The sequence below is a fragment of the Sorex araneus genome, chromosome 1, assembly GCF_027595985.1.
Source record: "Sorex araneus isolate mSorAra2 chromosome 1, mSorAra2.pri, whole genome shotgun sequence".
Classification (NCBI taxonomy): domain Eukaryota; kingdom Metazoa; phylum Chordata; class Mammalia; order Eulipotyphla; family Soricidae; genus Sorex; species Sorex araneus.
Window position 1 is genome coordinate 102,381,006 of NC_073302.1, and position 13,916 is coordinate 102,394,921.

Consider the following 13,916-nt stretch of genomic DNA (forward strand, 5'->3'; position numbering starts at 1 on the left):
ACGTGATTGAAACAAGAGTCCATTCTCAGCATTTTAAAATGATACAGTAAGATTTATAAATGAGTTTGGCCAATACATAGTCCCCAAGTCATCTCATAAATGTCTTCTGTGTCTTTATTCTTCTTATCAGATACATTTCTTTTGAAGACTCTATTTGTTTCCATTACATTAAAGAATTATGATTTACAAAGGTATTCACTGATAGAGAAGAGACCGCCATGACAATAATAGCTGGGAAATATCATGCCGGACAAGGTCTGAGGGTTAAAAGTAGGTAAAGCACATTCTTTTTTTTTCTTTCTTTTTGGGTCACACCCGGCGATGCACAGGGGTCACTCCTGGCTCTGCACTCAGGAATTACCCCTGGAAGTGCTCAGGGGACCATATGGGATGCTGGGAATCGAACCCGGGTCAGCCTCGTGCAAGGCAAACGCCCTCCTCGCTGTGCTGTTGCTCCAGCCCGGGTAAAGCACATTCTTAATAATCTTTCAGTATCAATATTGAAAACCACAATGTCCAAAAGGGGAGAGAGAGGGGGGAGAGAGAGGGGGGGAGAGAGTAAGGGGGGAGAGAGAGAGAGAGAGAGAGAGAGAGAGAGAGAGAGAGAGAGAGAAGAAAAGAGCCTGCCATAGAGGCAGGCAGGGGGTGTGGGGTGGGGGTGATGGGAGGGAACCTGGGGACACTGGTGCTGGGAAATAAAAAATAATTAATTGATTAATTAAAAAGAAAAAAATGAAGTGTGAGATATGGATCAAGCTTTAATTTTTTATACATAGTTATCCAGTTTCCCCAGCACCATTTGTTGAAGAGGCTGACTTTATCCCATTTTATGTTCTCAGCAATTTTATCCAAAAAATTATAGTTAGCCATGTAGATGGGGATTTGTCCTTCAATATTCGATTCTGACCCATTGTCCAGAGAGACTATTCTTATTTAAATAGCATGCTATTTTGATCTGGCTGGCACAATAGCACAGCCAGTAGGGCGTTTACCTTGCACATGGCCAACCCGGGTTTGATTCCTCCGCCCCTCTCAGAGAGCCCAGCAAGCTACTGAGACTATCTCGCCCACACGACAGAGCCTGGCAAGCTACCTGTGGTGTATTCGATATGCCAAAAACAGTAAGAGCACATCTCACAATGGAGACGTTACTGGTGTCCACTCAAGCAAATTGATGAGCAGCAGGATGACAGTGATGCAGTGATACAGTGAGACAGTGCTATTTTGATCACTATAGCTTTATAGTATAGTTTTAAGTTAGATAATGAGATACCCCACAATTTCTTACTTTTTTGTGTGGTTTTGGCTGTTCGGGTCTTTTATGATTATGTACAAATTTTACTACTGGTTGTTCTAAGTCCTTGAAGAATGTCATTTGAATTGGGGTGGGTATTGCACTGAATCTATATAATAGTTGTGGTAGGCTATTTTGTCAATATTTATCCTGCAATCCTCAGGATAAATATTCTTTTGGAATATTCCAAAAGAAGGAATATTCTTCCACTTCCTAAGGTCTTCTATCTTTCTTAATGGATTTAAAGCTTTTGTGGAGTAGCTCTCCCACCTGTTTTGTTAAGTTGACTGATGTTCTTGGACACTGTTCTGAGTGGGATAGACTCTGATGTCTTTCTCCTGATTCATTATTTACATATAGGAACGTGGATGATTTGTAGGTATTGTGGCTGGCCACCTTGCTGTGTTGGTTTATTGTTTCTTAGGGGTTTTATGGTGACGTCTTTAGGGACTTCTATGTATATCATCATGTCATCTCCAAATAGCAACAAATTGATCCTTCTTTTCCAATTTGGACCTCTTTGATATCTTTTTTCTTGCCTGACTACTGTTGCTGGAGCTTCTAATATTATATTTAATCTAAGTGTAGGGAGTGGATATCCTTGTCTTGTACCTGATCTCAGAGGAAATGCTTTGATTTCACCATTAGGAAAATCAACAGGGCTAGTCAAAAATAGCCCTTACTATCTTGATGAAGATCTTTTTCCACCTCTATTTTGTTGAGGGTTTTTATCTTGAATGGATGCTAGATCTTGTCAAAAGATTTATATGCATTGATTGATAATGATCCTTTCCTTTGATGTGGTGTATCATGTTAATTGATTGCTTATGTTGAAACATCTTTGTATCCCTGGGATGAATCCCACTTGGCCATGATGTATGATTTTTTTGATGTGCTGTTGGATTTGGTTTGCTAAGATTTTGGTTGAGGAGTTTTGCGTCAATGTTCATCAGGGAAACTGGCCTGAAACTTTCCTTCCAGAAGTGTTTCTATCTGCTTTGAGGATTAGTATACTGTTAGTTTTGTCAAACGTGCTAGGAAGTATTTCCTTTTCTTCAATATTTTGGAAACTCTTAAGGAGTAAAGGCCATAAGTCTTCTCTGAAGTTTTGATAGAAGTCACCAGTAAACCCATCTGGAACAGGACTTTGTTTTTGAGAGATTCTTAATTACTGTTCTGATTTCCTTATTTGAGGTTGCCCTGTTCTGGTTTTCTACTTCCTCTTCTTTCAGTTTTGGAAGATTACATAATTCTAAGAATCTATCCTTTTATTCTAGGTTCTCCAGATTAAGCATATAGTTGATTATAGTAATTTCTCTTAATATCTTGAATTTATGAAAGGACTGCTGCAAATTCTCCCCTTTTATCTCTGATTTGATTTATTTGGACATTTTTTCTTTTTTCCTCATTAATCTAGAGGTTTGTCTGTCTTTTTTATTCTTTTGAAGAAACAGCTCCTGGTTTTATTGATTTTTTGTGGGGCCAGAGTAATAGTAAAATATACAGGGTGCTTGCACTGCACATGGCCAATCCCTGAGCACCACCTAGAGTGATGACTGAGCACAGAGCCAGGAATCAACCCTGAGCACAGCCAAGTGTGGCCTGAAAACAAAACAAAACAAAATCATTGAGCCTTTGTTTTGATTCCTTGGCTTCTATATTATTGATTTCTTTTCATAGTTTTTACTTGTACTTCCTTCTACTATGTTTCTGTTGATTCTTCTCTAGATGTTTGAGATGTGTGCTTATGTTCTCAATTTGGGCTTTTTTAAAATTTCTTCACGCAGGCCTGCGTTTCTGTGAATTTCCCCTTTAGCACAGCTTCTATTGTATCCCTGAGATTCTGGTAACTTGTACCATCATGCTCAATAATTTCAAGAAATCTTATTTCTTCCTTGATTTCTTCTTTGATTCAGTTGTTAATCAGTAGTAATTTGTCCAGTTTCCAAGTGTTGGACATCTTCCCTTCTTTTCATGATTAATTTCCACTTTGATGGCATTGTGGTTCTTAGAGGTTCTTTTCCCATATTTGTCAATTTAGGTATGTTTATGTTATACCCTAGTATGTGATCTATGTTCCATGTGCATTAGAATAGAGTGTTTTGCTAAGAAAATGATGGCTGGAGGAGCCAGTTGGGATGGGAGATGCATGTCGAAAGTAGATAATGGACCAAACATGATGACCTCTCAGTGTCTGTGTTGCAAGCCATAATGCCCAAAAGTAGAGAGAGAGTATGGGGAATATTGTCTGCCATGGAGGCAAGGGGAGGGTGGGAAAGGGGGGTATACCAAGATATTTGTGGTGGGGAATGTGCACTGGTGGAGGGATGGGTGTTTGATCATTGTGAGATTGTAACCCAAACATGAAAGCTTGTAACTACCTCATGGTGATTCAATAAAATTTTTTTTAATTTTTTAAATAGAGTGTTTTATCAGTTTTTGGGTGGAGGAGGGCCCTGTATCTGTCCAATAATCCTATTTCCTCTAGCTCCTCATTTAGGACTGAAGAGTCCACTAAGAAAAATGAAGCTAGCAGTCTGACAAAGGGGATAAAATCAAAAGCCAGAATCCAGTTTTTGAAATCTGAGACCACGTACCTCAAAGACCCTGTTGTGGAAGTTTGAAGTTCTCAGCCTAGTGGATACTCAGAATGGGCGGAACCACTAACCACACACACACACACACACACACACACACACACACACACAGAAATGGGACAAATGTGAAACATAAATGCAATGAAGAAAACTTTCTAGAGTAACAACACATTATGATTGTCCCACCTTGACCAGCAAGTAATATTGCTCACGGAGGAAATGCTTCTATGTACTTGATACCTAGAAATTCAAACTCAGTAATGAGAGAAAACAAGGAAAGGCCCCACAGAAAGGACCTGTCCTGGCTGCAAGCACACTGTAGGTTTCTGCACCTGCCAAGGAGTAACCCGGGAACACAGGCAGCGCCGGGCCGAGCACAGGCCCCAGAGTCACGCTGCAGATCCCCTCTGCCAAGGTCCCTGCTCCTCACAGTGTGTCTCAAACCTGTCGGAGATAATCACCCAGGAAGCAGAAAGGTGGCATTTTAAGCTTTAGTGACACTTTAATGAACAAGGGAATATTCTTGACAGGTGCAGGGGAAGAGTCGCCGTGTGAGCTGAGCGGGCGGGGATCACCGTCACATGGCACCAGCTGGCAGGCCCGCTGTGCTCCTCAGGGTACCCCTCCACACCGGGCACCGCTGACAGAGGTCACGCAGGCTGATCCGGCAGATGCTACACCGACCTCTGCCGTCCCGGAAGAGGCAGCCTTGGCCTTGGAGGTGGGGGGTAATGAGACAATAGCAATTCTAACAGAGTTCTGCCATTTTGAGCAACGATGACTCCCCAGAGCTTAGAAATCCGTGCTCCAGGTAAAGGTGAGGTCATCCCCGAGGAGAAGCCGAAGTACCAGGCAGACGCCCCCGGGAGGCGAGTTTGCAAATAGCAAGATCTCCTCTGTGGCACCTTAGCTGATCAGCGGGTGCCCCGAGTGGCTCTCTGGAAGCCCCTGAAAACTCCCCAAAGTGCTGGGTGGGCTGCAGACAGTTTGAGTCGCAACTAAGTTCAGGGTCACCATTCAACACTGAGGGTGTTCCCCCAAATTTTAGGTTGAGGTTTTAGTGTCTCAAAATGAGATCTTGTTTGGAAATAGGGTGATCTCTGTACAAGCAGCGAAGGAGGGCACAGTAGGACAGGGTCCTAATCCATTAGAGCTGGGTCCCATGTGAAAAGGAGGAATTTAAACACAGATGTTCCACTGGAATAATCCCCTGTGGCCATTAGGGCAGAGACAATACTGCATTGTGTTACCCTCTGGGAGCTTCAAAAGGGTGAGGAGTACAAGTGATTCCCAGGCCTGGGGGTACACGTGGGTCAGACAGGGAGAGGTTGGCTAGAGGTCCAAGACAGTTAGGTCTGAGGACCTTTGTCAAATGTCGTAACTGTAGTTCATAACACTATATGTTATCATTGAAATGTGTATGTAAGAAGAGAATAGACGTCAAATATATGTGCAACAAATCATCATGGAATGCACCTTGCTATCTCGCTATTTTATGTGTGAATTATACCACAATAAAGCTGAGGGAAGAAGAACAAAAAAGTCCAAACTAAAAAGCCAAGTGAAGGCAGAGGATGGGGTGGTGTGCCAAGGAGTTGAGCATCAAGGATTACAAACACATACAAAGGCCTGGGAGGGCCTCACACCCTCAGGAACCAGCCAACACCTGCCCTCAGATCTGCGGTCTCCAGAGCGGCAAGACCACCAGTGTGTCATGATCAACCCCGCTGGTCTGTGGGTCTTGGTTACCGCAGCCCCAGGACAACCTCTCCTGGTCAGGCTTGCATATGTTAATACCAGCCACTTCCCCACTGACAAGAACCCTCTTATGGCCTATTTGTTAATAATCAGGATTTTGCATAATGTTCCAGAATGTACTTTTCCTTTAACCTATTCTGCCAACACACCAACTCTTTCTGTATTTGAAATCTTTCGCAGCCATTTTAAATTTTAAAACACTAACGTATATTTCCGTGTCGGTGCTATGGTCCATGGGCTGTCCACAAACGAGGGTGACGTTTTCTTATTTGAAGGCCAAAGGTTTTCTAATTCTAATTCTAATTAAGAAATCAAAGGAAAAAAACAAACAGAACTGAGAGGTGAGGGGAAATGTAAGGAAATGTCAGAAGTTGCTCTCTTGGCCCTCAAATTTCCGTTAAAATGGAGAGGTGAGCGACCATCCCTTGACAGGGGTTCAGGTGAGCTCCCATCTGTTGACTGTGTTTCTGGAACCCAAGACAATCATTCTTCCCGTTGGGCAGCACCCAGAGCAAAACCCGGGCAGGTCCCGTTCCAGACCCACCCTATCAAAAAGAGCGAGACTCAGTTTCTCTGTTGGTGCAAGTGCTAGAGTTAGAACCACTCACGCTCAAAGCCAGGAGGCAAGTTTGTGCCTCCTGCCATAGAAATGCAGTTGGGAACGACTGCTGGAGAGCACTGTGTTAAGGAGCAGTCTGAAGTCCATTCTGAGCTCTGATTTTAAGATGAAGAATCTACTGAGCAGGAAAGCAGGGCTTGAGAAACCGGTGGGGACCAGAAAACTCTCCCTCAAGTCCCAGATCCCAAATAAAATTTCCATATTTATGGTGACTTATACCCGGCATCTTCTGACTTAAAAATATAAATAAATAAATAAATAAATAAATAAATAAAAGGCTCCTTTCCATTCTGAGACAATACTCAATATGAAATATTTGGCACTTCTGCTGCTCTTTTTCAGCTAAATATTCAATGTACCCACCTCCCCCCACCCCTTCCTTTAGGATGACATAATTTCTGGTGATCGACTAAAGGATATGAAGCTGTACTTCCCCTAATTCAGGACGATGAGCCATGGACAAGACTTAAACATGGATGATAATTGAATCCAAAAGGTATTGTTTACACAGCCTCTGTGGGATAAAGGATTCTGTCCATTTTCGAAAGCACTTACAAGAGTTCATTAGATGATTGCGTCCCTCAGAGAGGGTAGGCATCTGATTCGATTCATTTTACAAATCACTTCCTGCTTCCTGGTGCCTTGGAGCCTCAGTTCTGAAGGATCAGCTGCTGTTGCCTGGACAGAGTCTCCACGGAGCTGGGAATGATTCCTGAGAGCGTGGAGCCATCTCGGCCCTTCCTTGGGTGCCTGGTCTGGCCCCTGTGCCCCCCGCAGCCATCCCTGTCCAACACAGACACGGAACCTCTTCTCTAAACTTCTAGTGCCTTCCGACTTCTGCCCCTACTTGCCCTACATGACCTACTTTGTCCCGTGGTTCTTGCACTTACATCCTTCCTCAACCACACCCCAAGGACCCCATGCCCATCCTACCTACCCCCCACAGCCTGGATGATTCGTGGCATGAGCGGACTCCTTACGGGGAGTTCGTAGAGAATCAGTCATCTCCTGGGCCTTCTTGGAGCATGGCATGCAGATCACAGACTCCAAATAAAATGGCTGAATTTCTTACCTGGTAAGGTTCACCCCAGCCTCTGGGAATTAGAATGATCTAGCTACCAAATAATCTCTCCAGACGGTTGGAGAAGTTGAATTCCCACACACAGGGGCTAGAGCTATAGCACAGCAGGTAGAGTGTTTCCCTTGCATGCAGCCAACCAGGTTCAATCCCCAGCATCCCATATGGTCCCCTGAGCACTGCCAGGAGTAACTCCTGAGTGAAGAGCTAGGAGTAACCCCTGAGCATCGCCAAGTGTGACCCAAAAAGCAAAAAAAAAAAAAAAAGAAGTACCACACATAGACTTGAACACTAGCAAGTCCAGACTCTGTTTCTTGATGTGGGTGGTGTGGGGGTTGTGTCTCTGACCTGTGCTTGGCGCTGAAACCTCTTTTATCTGTTCCTAACACAAACTCACATGAGGATCAGCTACAATGGCTTAAGGCACCAGCCAGCCTTGGCACAATCTGAGCAGCATCATTAATCCTCGGCCCTGTCTTCCTTAGACATGTCTCTGATTCTTAAATTTTCTAGTACAAATGACAGGAGGCATCTTTATCTTATTTATGGCCCTAAATAAATTGGTATAAGCACCAACCAAACATATTTATTTTATTTCTTGAGAAATATACCCCCAGAAAATGTCAAGGAAATGATGTTTGAAAAATGAACAACCAAACGCAATATAAAATATTTAAGGGATAGCTGTGCTGTTGGTTTCCATTTTCTGTTACATTATCCTACAGGCTCTTGTAAAAGTCAAGCTGGTGTTTTGAAAGGCAGAAGATGGCCACAAGTTAAGATTTAGATGCCTCGGGGTTCTCCTTGATTTCGCTTTTCCTTTTAGCATTTTGCCTTGAATGAAGCAACTTAGGTATTCAAAAATTGATGAATAGTACTTAGCAAAGTTAAGCCCCCATAAGCCAGTTGCCAGTGTTTTGTCCATCCACGGCTGCATGTCGGGGTTCCTGCAGGGGCATCTATTCCTGCCATAGTCAGTGTTTCTCCCCATCCATCCACCTTCCTGAAGTCCTCCACAATCAAAGGAAGATTTCCCACATTGGCCTAAAAGTCCAGGTAGCAAATCGTGTGGTCAGCAAAAGTAGCACTGTAGCACTGCCACACTGTTATCCCATTGTTCATCAATTTGCTCGAGCGGGCACCAGTAATGTCTCCATTGTGAGACTTGTTATTACTGTTTTTGGCATATCAAATATGACACGGGGAGCTTGCCAAGCTCTGTTATGCAGGCAGAATACTCTCGGTAGCTTGCCAGACTCTCCGAGAGGGACAGAGGAATCAAACCCGGGTTGACCACGTGCAAGGCAAATGCCTACCCGCTGTGCTATTGCTCCAGTCCCAGCAAAAGTAGCCCCACAAAAAAGTATGTTTATGTAAATCTCACCATAAATCTGCGCAAAGGTGTTGCCTAAAGACCCAATTCACACTCCCCTGGGTCAGTTCACTTCAGTCTTCAGCAACCCTGTGAGATGAAATCCACACTCTAAAGTGTCCAAACAGAAATGCAAAGCAGACAAAATGCTGGCTTACAGGCGATTCACTCAGAGCACCCCGTAGAGGGGCAGGTGAGACCCCTCCCCACCCGAAGGGACCCCGCCCCGGCAGCCGACAACCTCCAGAACTCAACCCCCACCATGCCCACGGCCACTCTCCGCACGCTCGGGCAGAGCATCACCCACGAGTGAATCTGTTCCTGGACTGCGCGGCCGCAAGGCTTCCAGCACACACCCTGTCTGTACTACAAGATTACGGCACCAGATTTCATAGTGTTCAAAGTAGGAGGCGACCACTCTTAGAGGGAAATATGCATAGTTTTACAGATATGTATATGTAAAGCACACAAGGTTCAACTTTTAGCAACAGGTAAGAGGTCTCTTATAGAAGGGCTTAATGGTCCCCGGGCGAAATACAACAATCTTCACAGTCTTTCCTCCAAGGATATTTTTTTTGTAGCGTTTTCAGTGGTTTTATTTCATAACAAACAATACAGAATATATTATTTCGGTTCTGATTTGGGGGGGGCGTTGGAGTTCAGGATGGAAACCCCCAAAATATGGTGGTGGGAAGGCGTGGTGGTGGTGGTGGGATTGGTGTTTAAATATTAAATGTAATAAAATATTGTGAACTACTTTATAAAATAAAAAAATTAAATGCTAACTTAGGTCACAGAGCAAGAAGTGGCTGCACCAGGCCGTGCCCTGAGCTAGAGCCTCGGTATCCATGCACAGTGCTGTGCGCCCCCAAACCCTCCCCCTGCCCCTCACCCCGACCCACAGAGCCCAAACCCACTACACATTGCTTCTTTTGCAGAATGGGAGCTCTCTGGCAATGCGCCCTACTCCTGGACTGTCCGCCCCACCTGGGGGGTGGCCGGTTGGTTGGTGCTTGCTGGCTCATATTTTTTGCAGTGTCAGGAGTGGAACCCAGACCCTCAAACAAGCACAGCAGCCCTCTATCACTGAGTTATACCTCTGGCAATATGCACCCCCAGGAAGGGATAAGACATGGTTTACTCTCTGATGCCATTCCAAGACACTGGCATATGACAAGCAATTATAAAGTCCTAGAAATCAGGCCTGGCCCAGGTCCGTTTCTAAAGACGTGAGGTGGGTCCTGGAAGCCAGGGAGAGGCAGAATGAGAATATCCAGTGGACGGTGACCCCACTCAGGGTCAGCACAGAGAGTCGGGAGCTAAGCTGGCATAGGACCGGGGGCGGGGAGGGGGGGGCAGAGGCCACGTGAGTGAGTGTGCTTGGTGTGGGGGGAGGGTGTTGAAGGAGCAACTGAAGGCGGCTGAGATATGGGGACGCCTGTGCTCCCTGCTCCTGGGAGCAGGGACAGTGAAGTGCCACTGAAGACAACACATGGTCAATGTGGAGCTCACGCCTCAGCCAGAAACCAGGGGCCACCCGGAAAGCTGGACTCCAGGGCCTCCCTCTGAGCCACTGCCCGCCAAGCCCTGCTCCTTCCCACACCGCCTTTTTTTCCTAATTTTATTTCATTTTTATAAAGTTGTTCCCAATTATTTATTACATTCAATATTCCAACACCAACCCCCCAACCACTACACCTTCCCACCACCGTATTTCGAATGTTTCCACGCCAACCCCCAAGGCCTGCCCTCACAGCAGGACCTAAATAATTTATTTTGCATTGCTAGTCATGAAAAATCCACTAAAAATGATCCAAAAAGAGTTTTCTTAGAGGAAAGTGTGTGAAGATAGTTGCATCTCACCCTGGAGCCACTGAGCCCTCGGTGCACCAGAGGTGTAGAGTATGAAATGTCGCACAGCTGCAAATGTGGCCGCATGCTCCAAGAATTCTAAAGTTTTAAATACAGTGATACAGCTGAGGTTAAATTAATTTTTTTTTTAACTGGATGTTGGTCTTGGGGTCTGGAGGCATCTCTGCAGCGTGCTGCTCATGTTGCCCTCTTCCGAGAGATTTTATTTCGAGTGTCTGGCTCGTGGCCGCTAATTAATTTATACGGTGCCAGAGGTAGTTCCCGTAGTGCCAGGCTACCGGAAGCACCAGGAGTTGGCCACACCTCCTTCTTGAATCATCCCCCATTAATCATTAATATGCCCCTGCTTTGCCCGAAAGGCAAAAAAAGAAATTCATCAGCCAGAACTTTCCCTCCTCCCTGGCTCCTAGGAGCCAAATTCTATTCAGAATCTTCAACTCTAGGGCATCCCGGCCCGGACACAACAGTGAGATTTTTATCTCTTGTTTTTTTAACGGCTAGAGCATAGCTCTTAAACTTGACCTTTCCAGAAAGTTCTTTACCCCCATCTCTGATCTTGCATTTTCCTTAAGCCACTTCAAGAAAGCATTCGGCTTCCTGCTCTGCCCGCCCTGCTACAGACATCAGCGAGAGTCTTGATTCCCAGCGCGAGAACACTTATCCCAACAGGTCACTGTTTGAAAAAGGCTACAGCAATTGAAAGAAGCCTTTCACTCGATATCAAAGCCATCTACTTAGATGATTTTTTAGGCCAAGAGAAACTCACTGTAAAAAAAAAAAAGACATTTCCTAAAAGGAAAAAAAAATGCCTGCTGCTTTTTCTTAGCCCAGAAAATTATTAGTTCACAAGGTGAATCTCCCCATGAATAAACTCAATATGGATAGGGAAATAAATCATTCGGCTGTCTACCTTTTTTTTTTCTTTGTGACAGTCATCTTGTTGGAAAAGGCCATTACTTTTTGTGCTAATGGAAGTGTCTTGCTAGGAAAGACTTATACATTATCTACGATGTATAGAAAGCTTCATCTTTTCCATGCGATTTTTCCAGCTAATAATTTCCTGCAAGAGTGCCAGAAATTTTGTTCCAGGTATAAATATCTGCATTTCAGAGGTGTGATATCAAAAAAATCATTCTCGAGATCACCTCCAAATGTCCTTGACATACTTTGGACATTGTACCAAATACATCGACAAACTCTCCTGGGAATTCTGAGAACTTCATGTCCCAGATTCGTCGACTTGCCTCTTTTTTTCCCAGACTCTGTATCAGAGCAAGCCATCCTACCTTTGAATTTAGAACACCAGTCCATCAGAGCTAAAGCCAGATGTGGGATCTGTCAGAATGCTTTGGGACTAGAGCCGTCGCAGCTCTGCCACCTGTGAAATCCTTGGCCACTTCCCTGAATACCGCCCAGCCTCTCCGCTCCCTGGTCCACGGGGCCGGGCGTAGTGGCTCCCATCTGCTCTGCTCTGTTTGAAGCCCTCTCTCAAGGTCATCGGAAACCTCATGCTTCAGGGGCAAGGATGACTTCGCCTTGACCTGACCTGCAGCCTCAGTGAACCCTGGAACCGCACACTCCTTTCTCCAAACCACTGATTTTCTCCAACGCCCACCCTCCTCTTGCTCCGCTTCCACTTTCCAGACCCACCTCTGGGCGTTCTTACAGGGGCCTCACCTCTCCTTTGTCCAGCCTTAAATGTCGCCTTTCCTCAGAGCCGTTTCCTCCTACTTTCACATTCCACAGTCCCACCCTCCCAGTAACTCTCAAATTATTTTCTCCAACCCACATCTTGCGGCGCCAACTGGCACAGCTCACTGGCCTCCTCCCTGGAGGTCAACCACTGCATATCCCAACACTCAGTCCAGCGTCCCCCACAGGACTATCGGATTATCCCCTACTACCAAGAGAGAGTGAACCCTCTCCTGTGCACTCTGTAAATGACACCCCCAAAGCTGTTTATCATAGTGATGCCTTTCCTGGTCACTCCCTCTCCCTTTCCATCACATATCCTTTGACCTACCCTCCTGAAGGTTCTCGATCTTTCTCCTTCAACGCTGTGCATGATCTGACCCTCTCTTTGACTCATCCTAGCACATCCGTCTTGACGGCAATAGTTTTCCGACAGCATCTTGCTCTCCTCCATCCCTACCTCCGCTCTTGCAGCAAGAGTGCATTTATACTGAAATCACACCCCAGAACTCCATTGCTTTAAGATGGTTAAGGTTTTAAGTATTTTCTTCCTTGTCTCCAGGATGAAATCTGAACTCTCAGCAGGACCCACGCACTCTCCGCTACATTCCACATCTCTCTTTCCTTATCATCACATCTTCCTGTGTGCAGGCCCACTTACAGGAGAGATAAGGCACCCCCTTCGTGCTCATTTCCAAAACTTGGCACAAGATTCTCGGCCTGCCTTTAAAATTGCCTCCCTTGCACCCTAACTCCTGATACACACCCATTCACGTGTTTTTCAGAGGATCTGTTCCTTATTGCCTTTTGGGTTGTATTTCAAAGGACTCATCCCTTTGGAAGGATTTTTCTGACTCTTTGACTAAGATGAGTCTTCTGGAGGTGTTCCCCTGGCACCCTATACACACTTGCAGTCAGAATCATCAGGCTTTATTTTTATGTTTTTAATACATTTTTATGCCATTAAATTATAAGTTCCATGCTCACAAAACTTCTTTGATAATCCCCTACCGATATCCCCAGGACAAAACTGCCATAGAAGAAAACTAGGTACTAAATAAGTATTGAGCAAATATGAGAATGGATGAATCTCAAAATTAGATTAAATCCTACTTCTTCCATAAAATCGGATATCATTGTTCCAGCCTAAAGCAAGATTTCTCCAAATTTGCACTATTGATTTTTTTATTGAAGGAATATAGTATTATAACATTATATATTTCAGGGGTTATCATTAAAAATCAACTGATCAGTTAACATACCATGTTACGTTCACCTCTGAGAGCACAATTTCTGTCCTTCACCACACATTTGTTCCCTTGTCTGATTTATCACCCTTCTATTAACCACCAATTACTCTTAGAGCGCAAAAGTTTGTTTTTATTTTATTTAGTTCACTTGTTTGCTTTCTCTCTATGCCACACACAAGTGACATTATATGGTATTTGCTTTCGCCATCTAATCAATTTCACTACCCCCTAGGTTCGTCCATGTTGTTTCTAATGATGAGATTTCATCTTTTTATTGCTGAATAGCATCACATTACACAGAAGCACATCACCTTTCACATTCATCAATCACTGAGCACTTGGGTTGTTACAAGTTCTTGGTTCCAGTTCCAATTCTTGCTCATA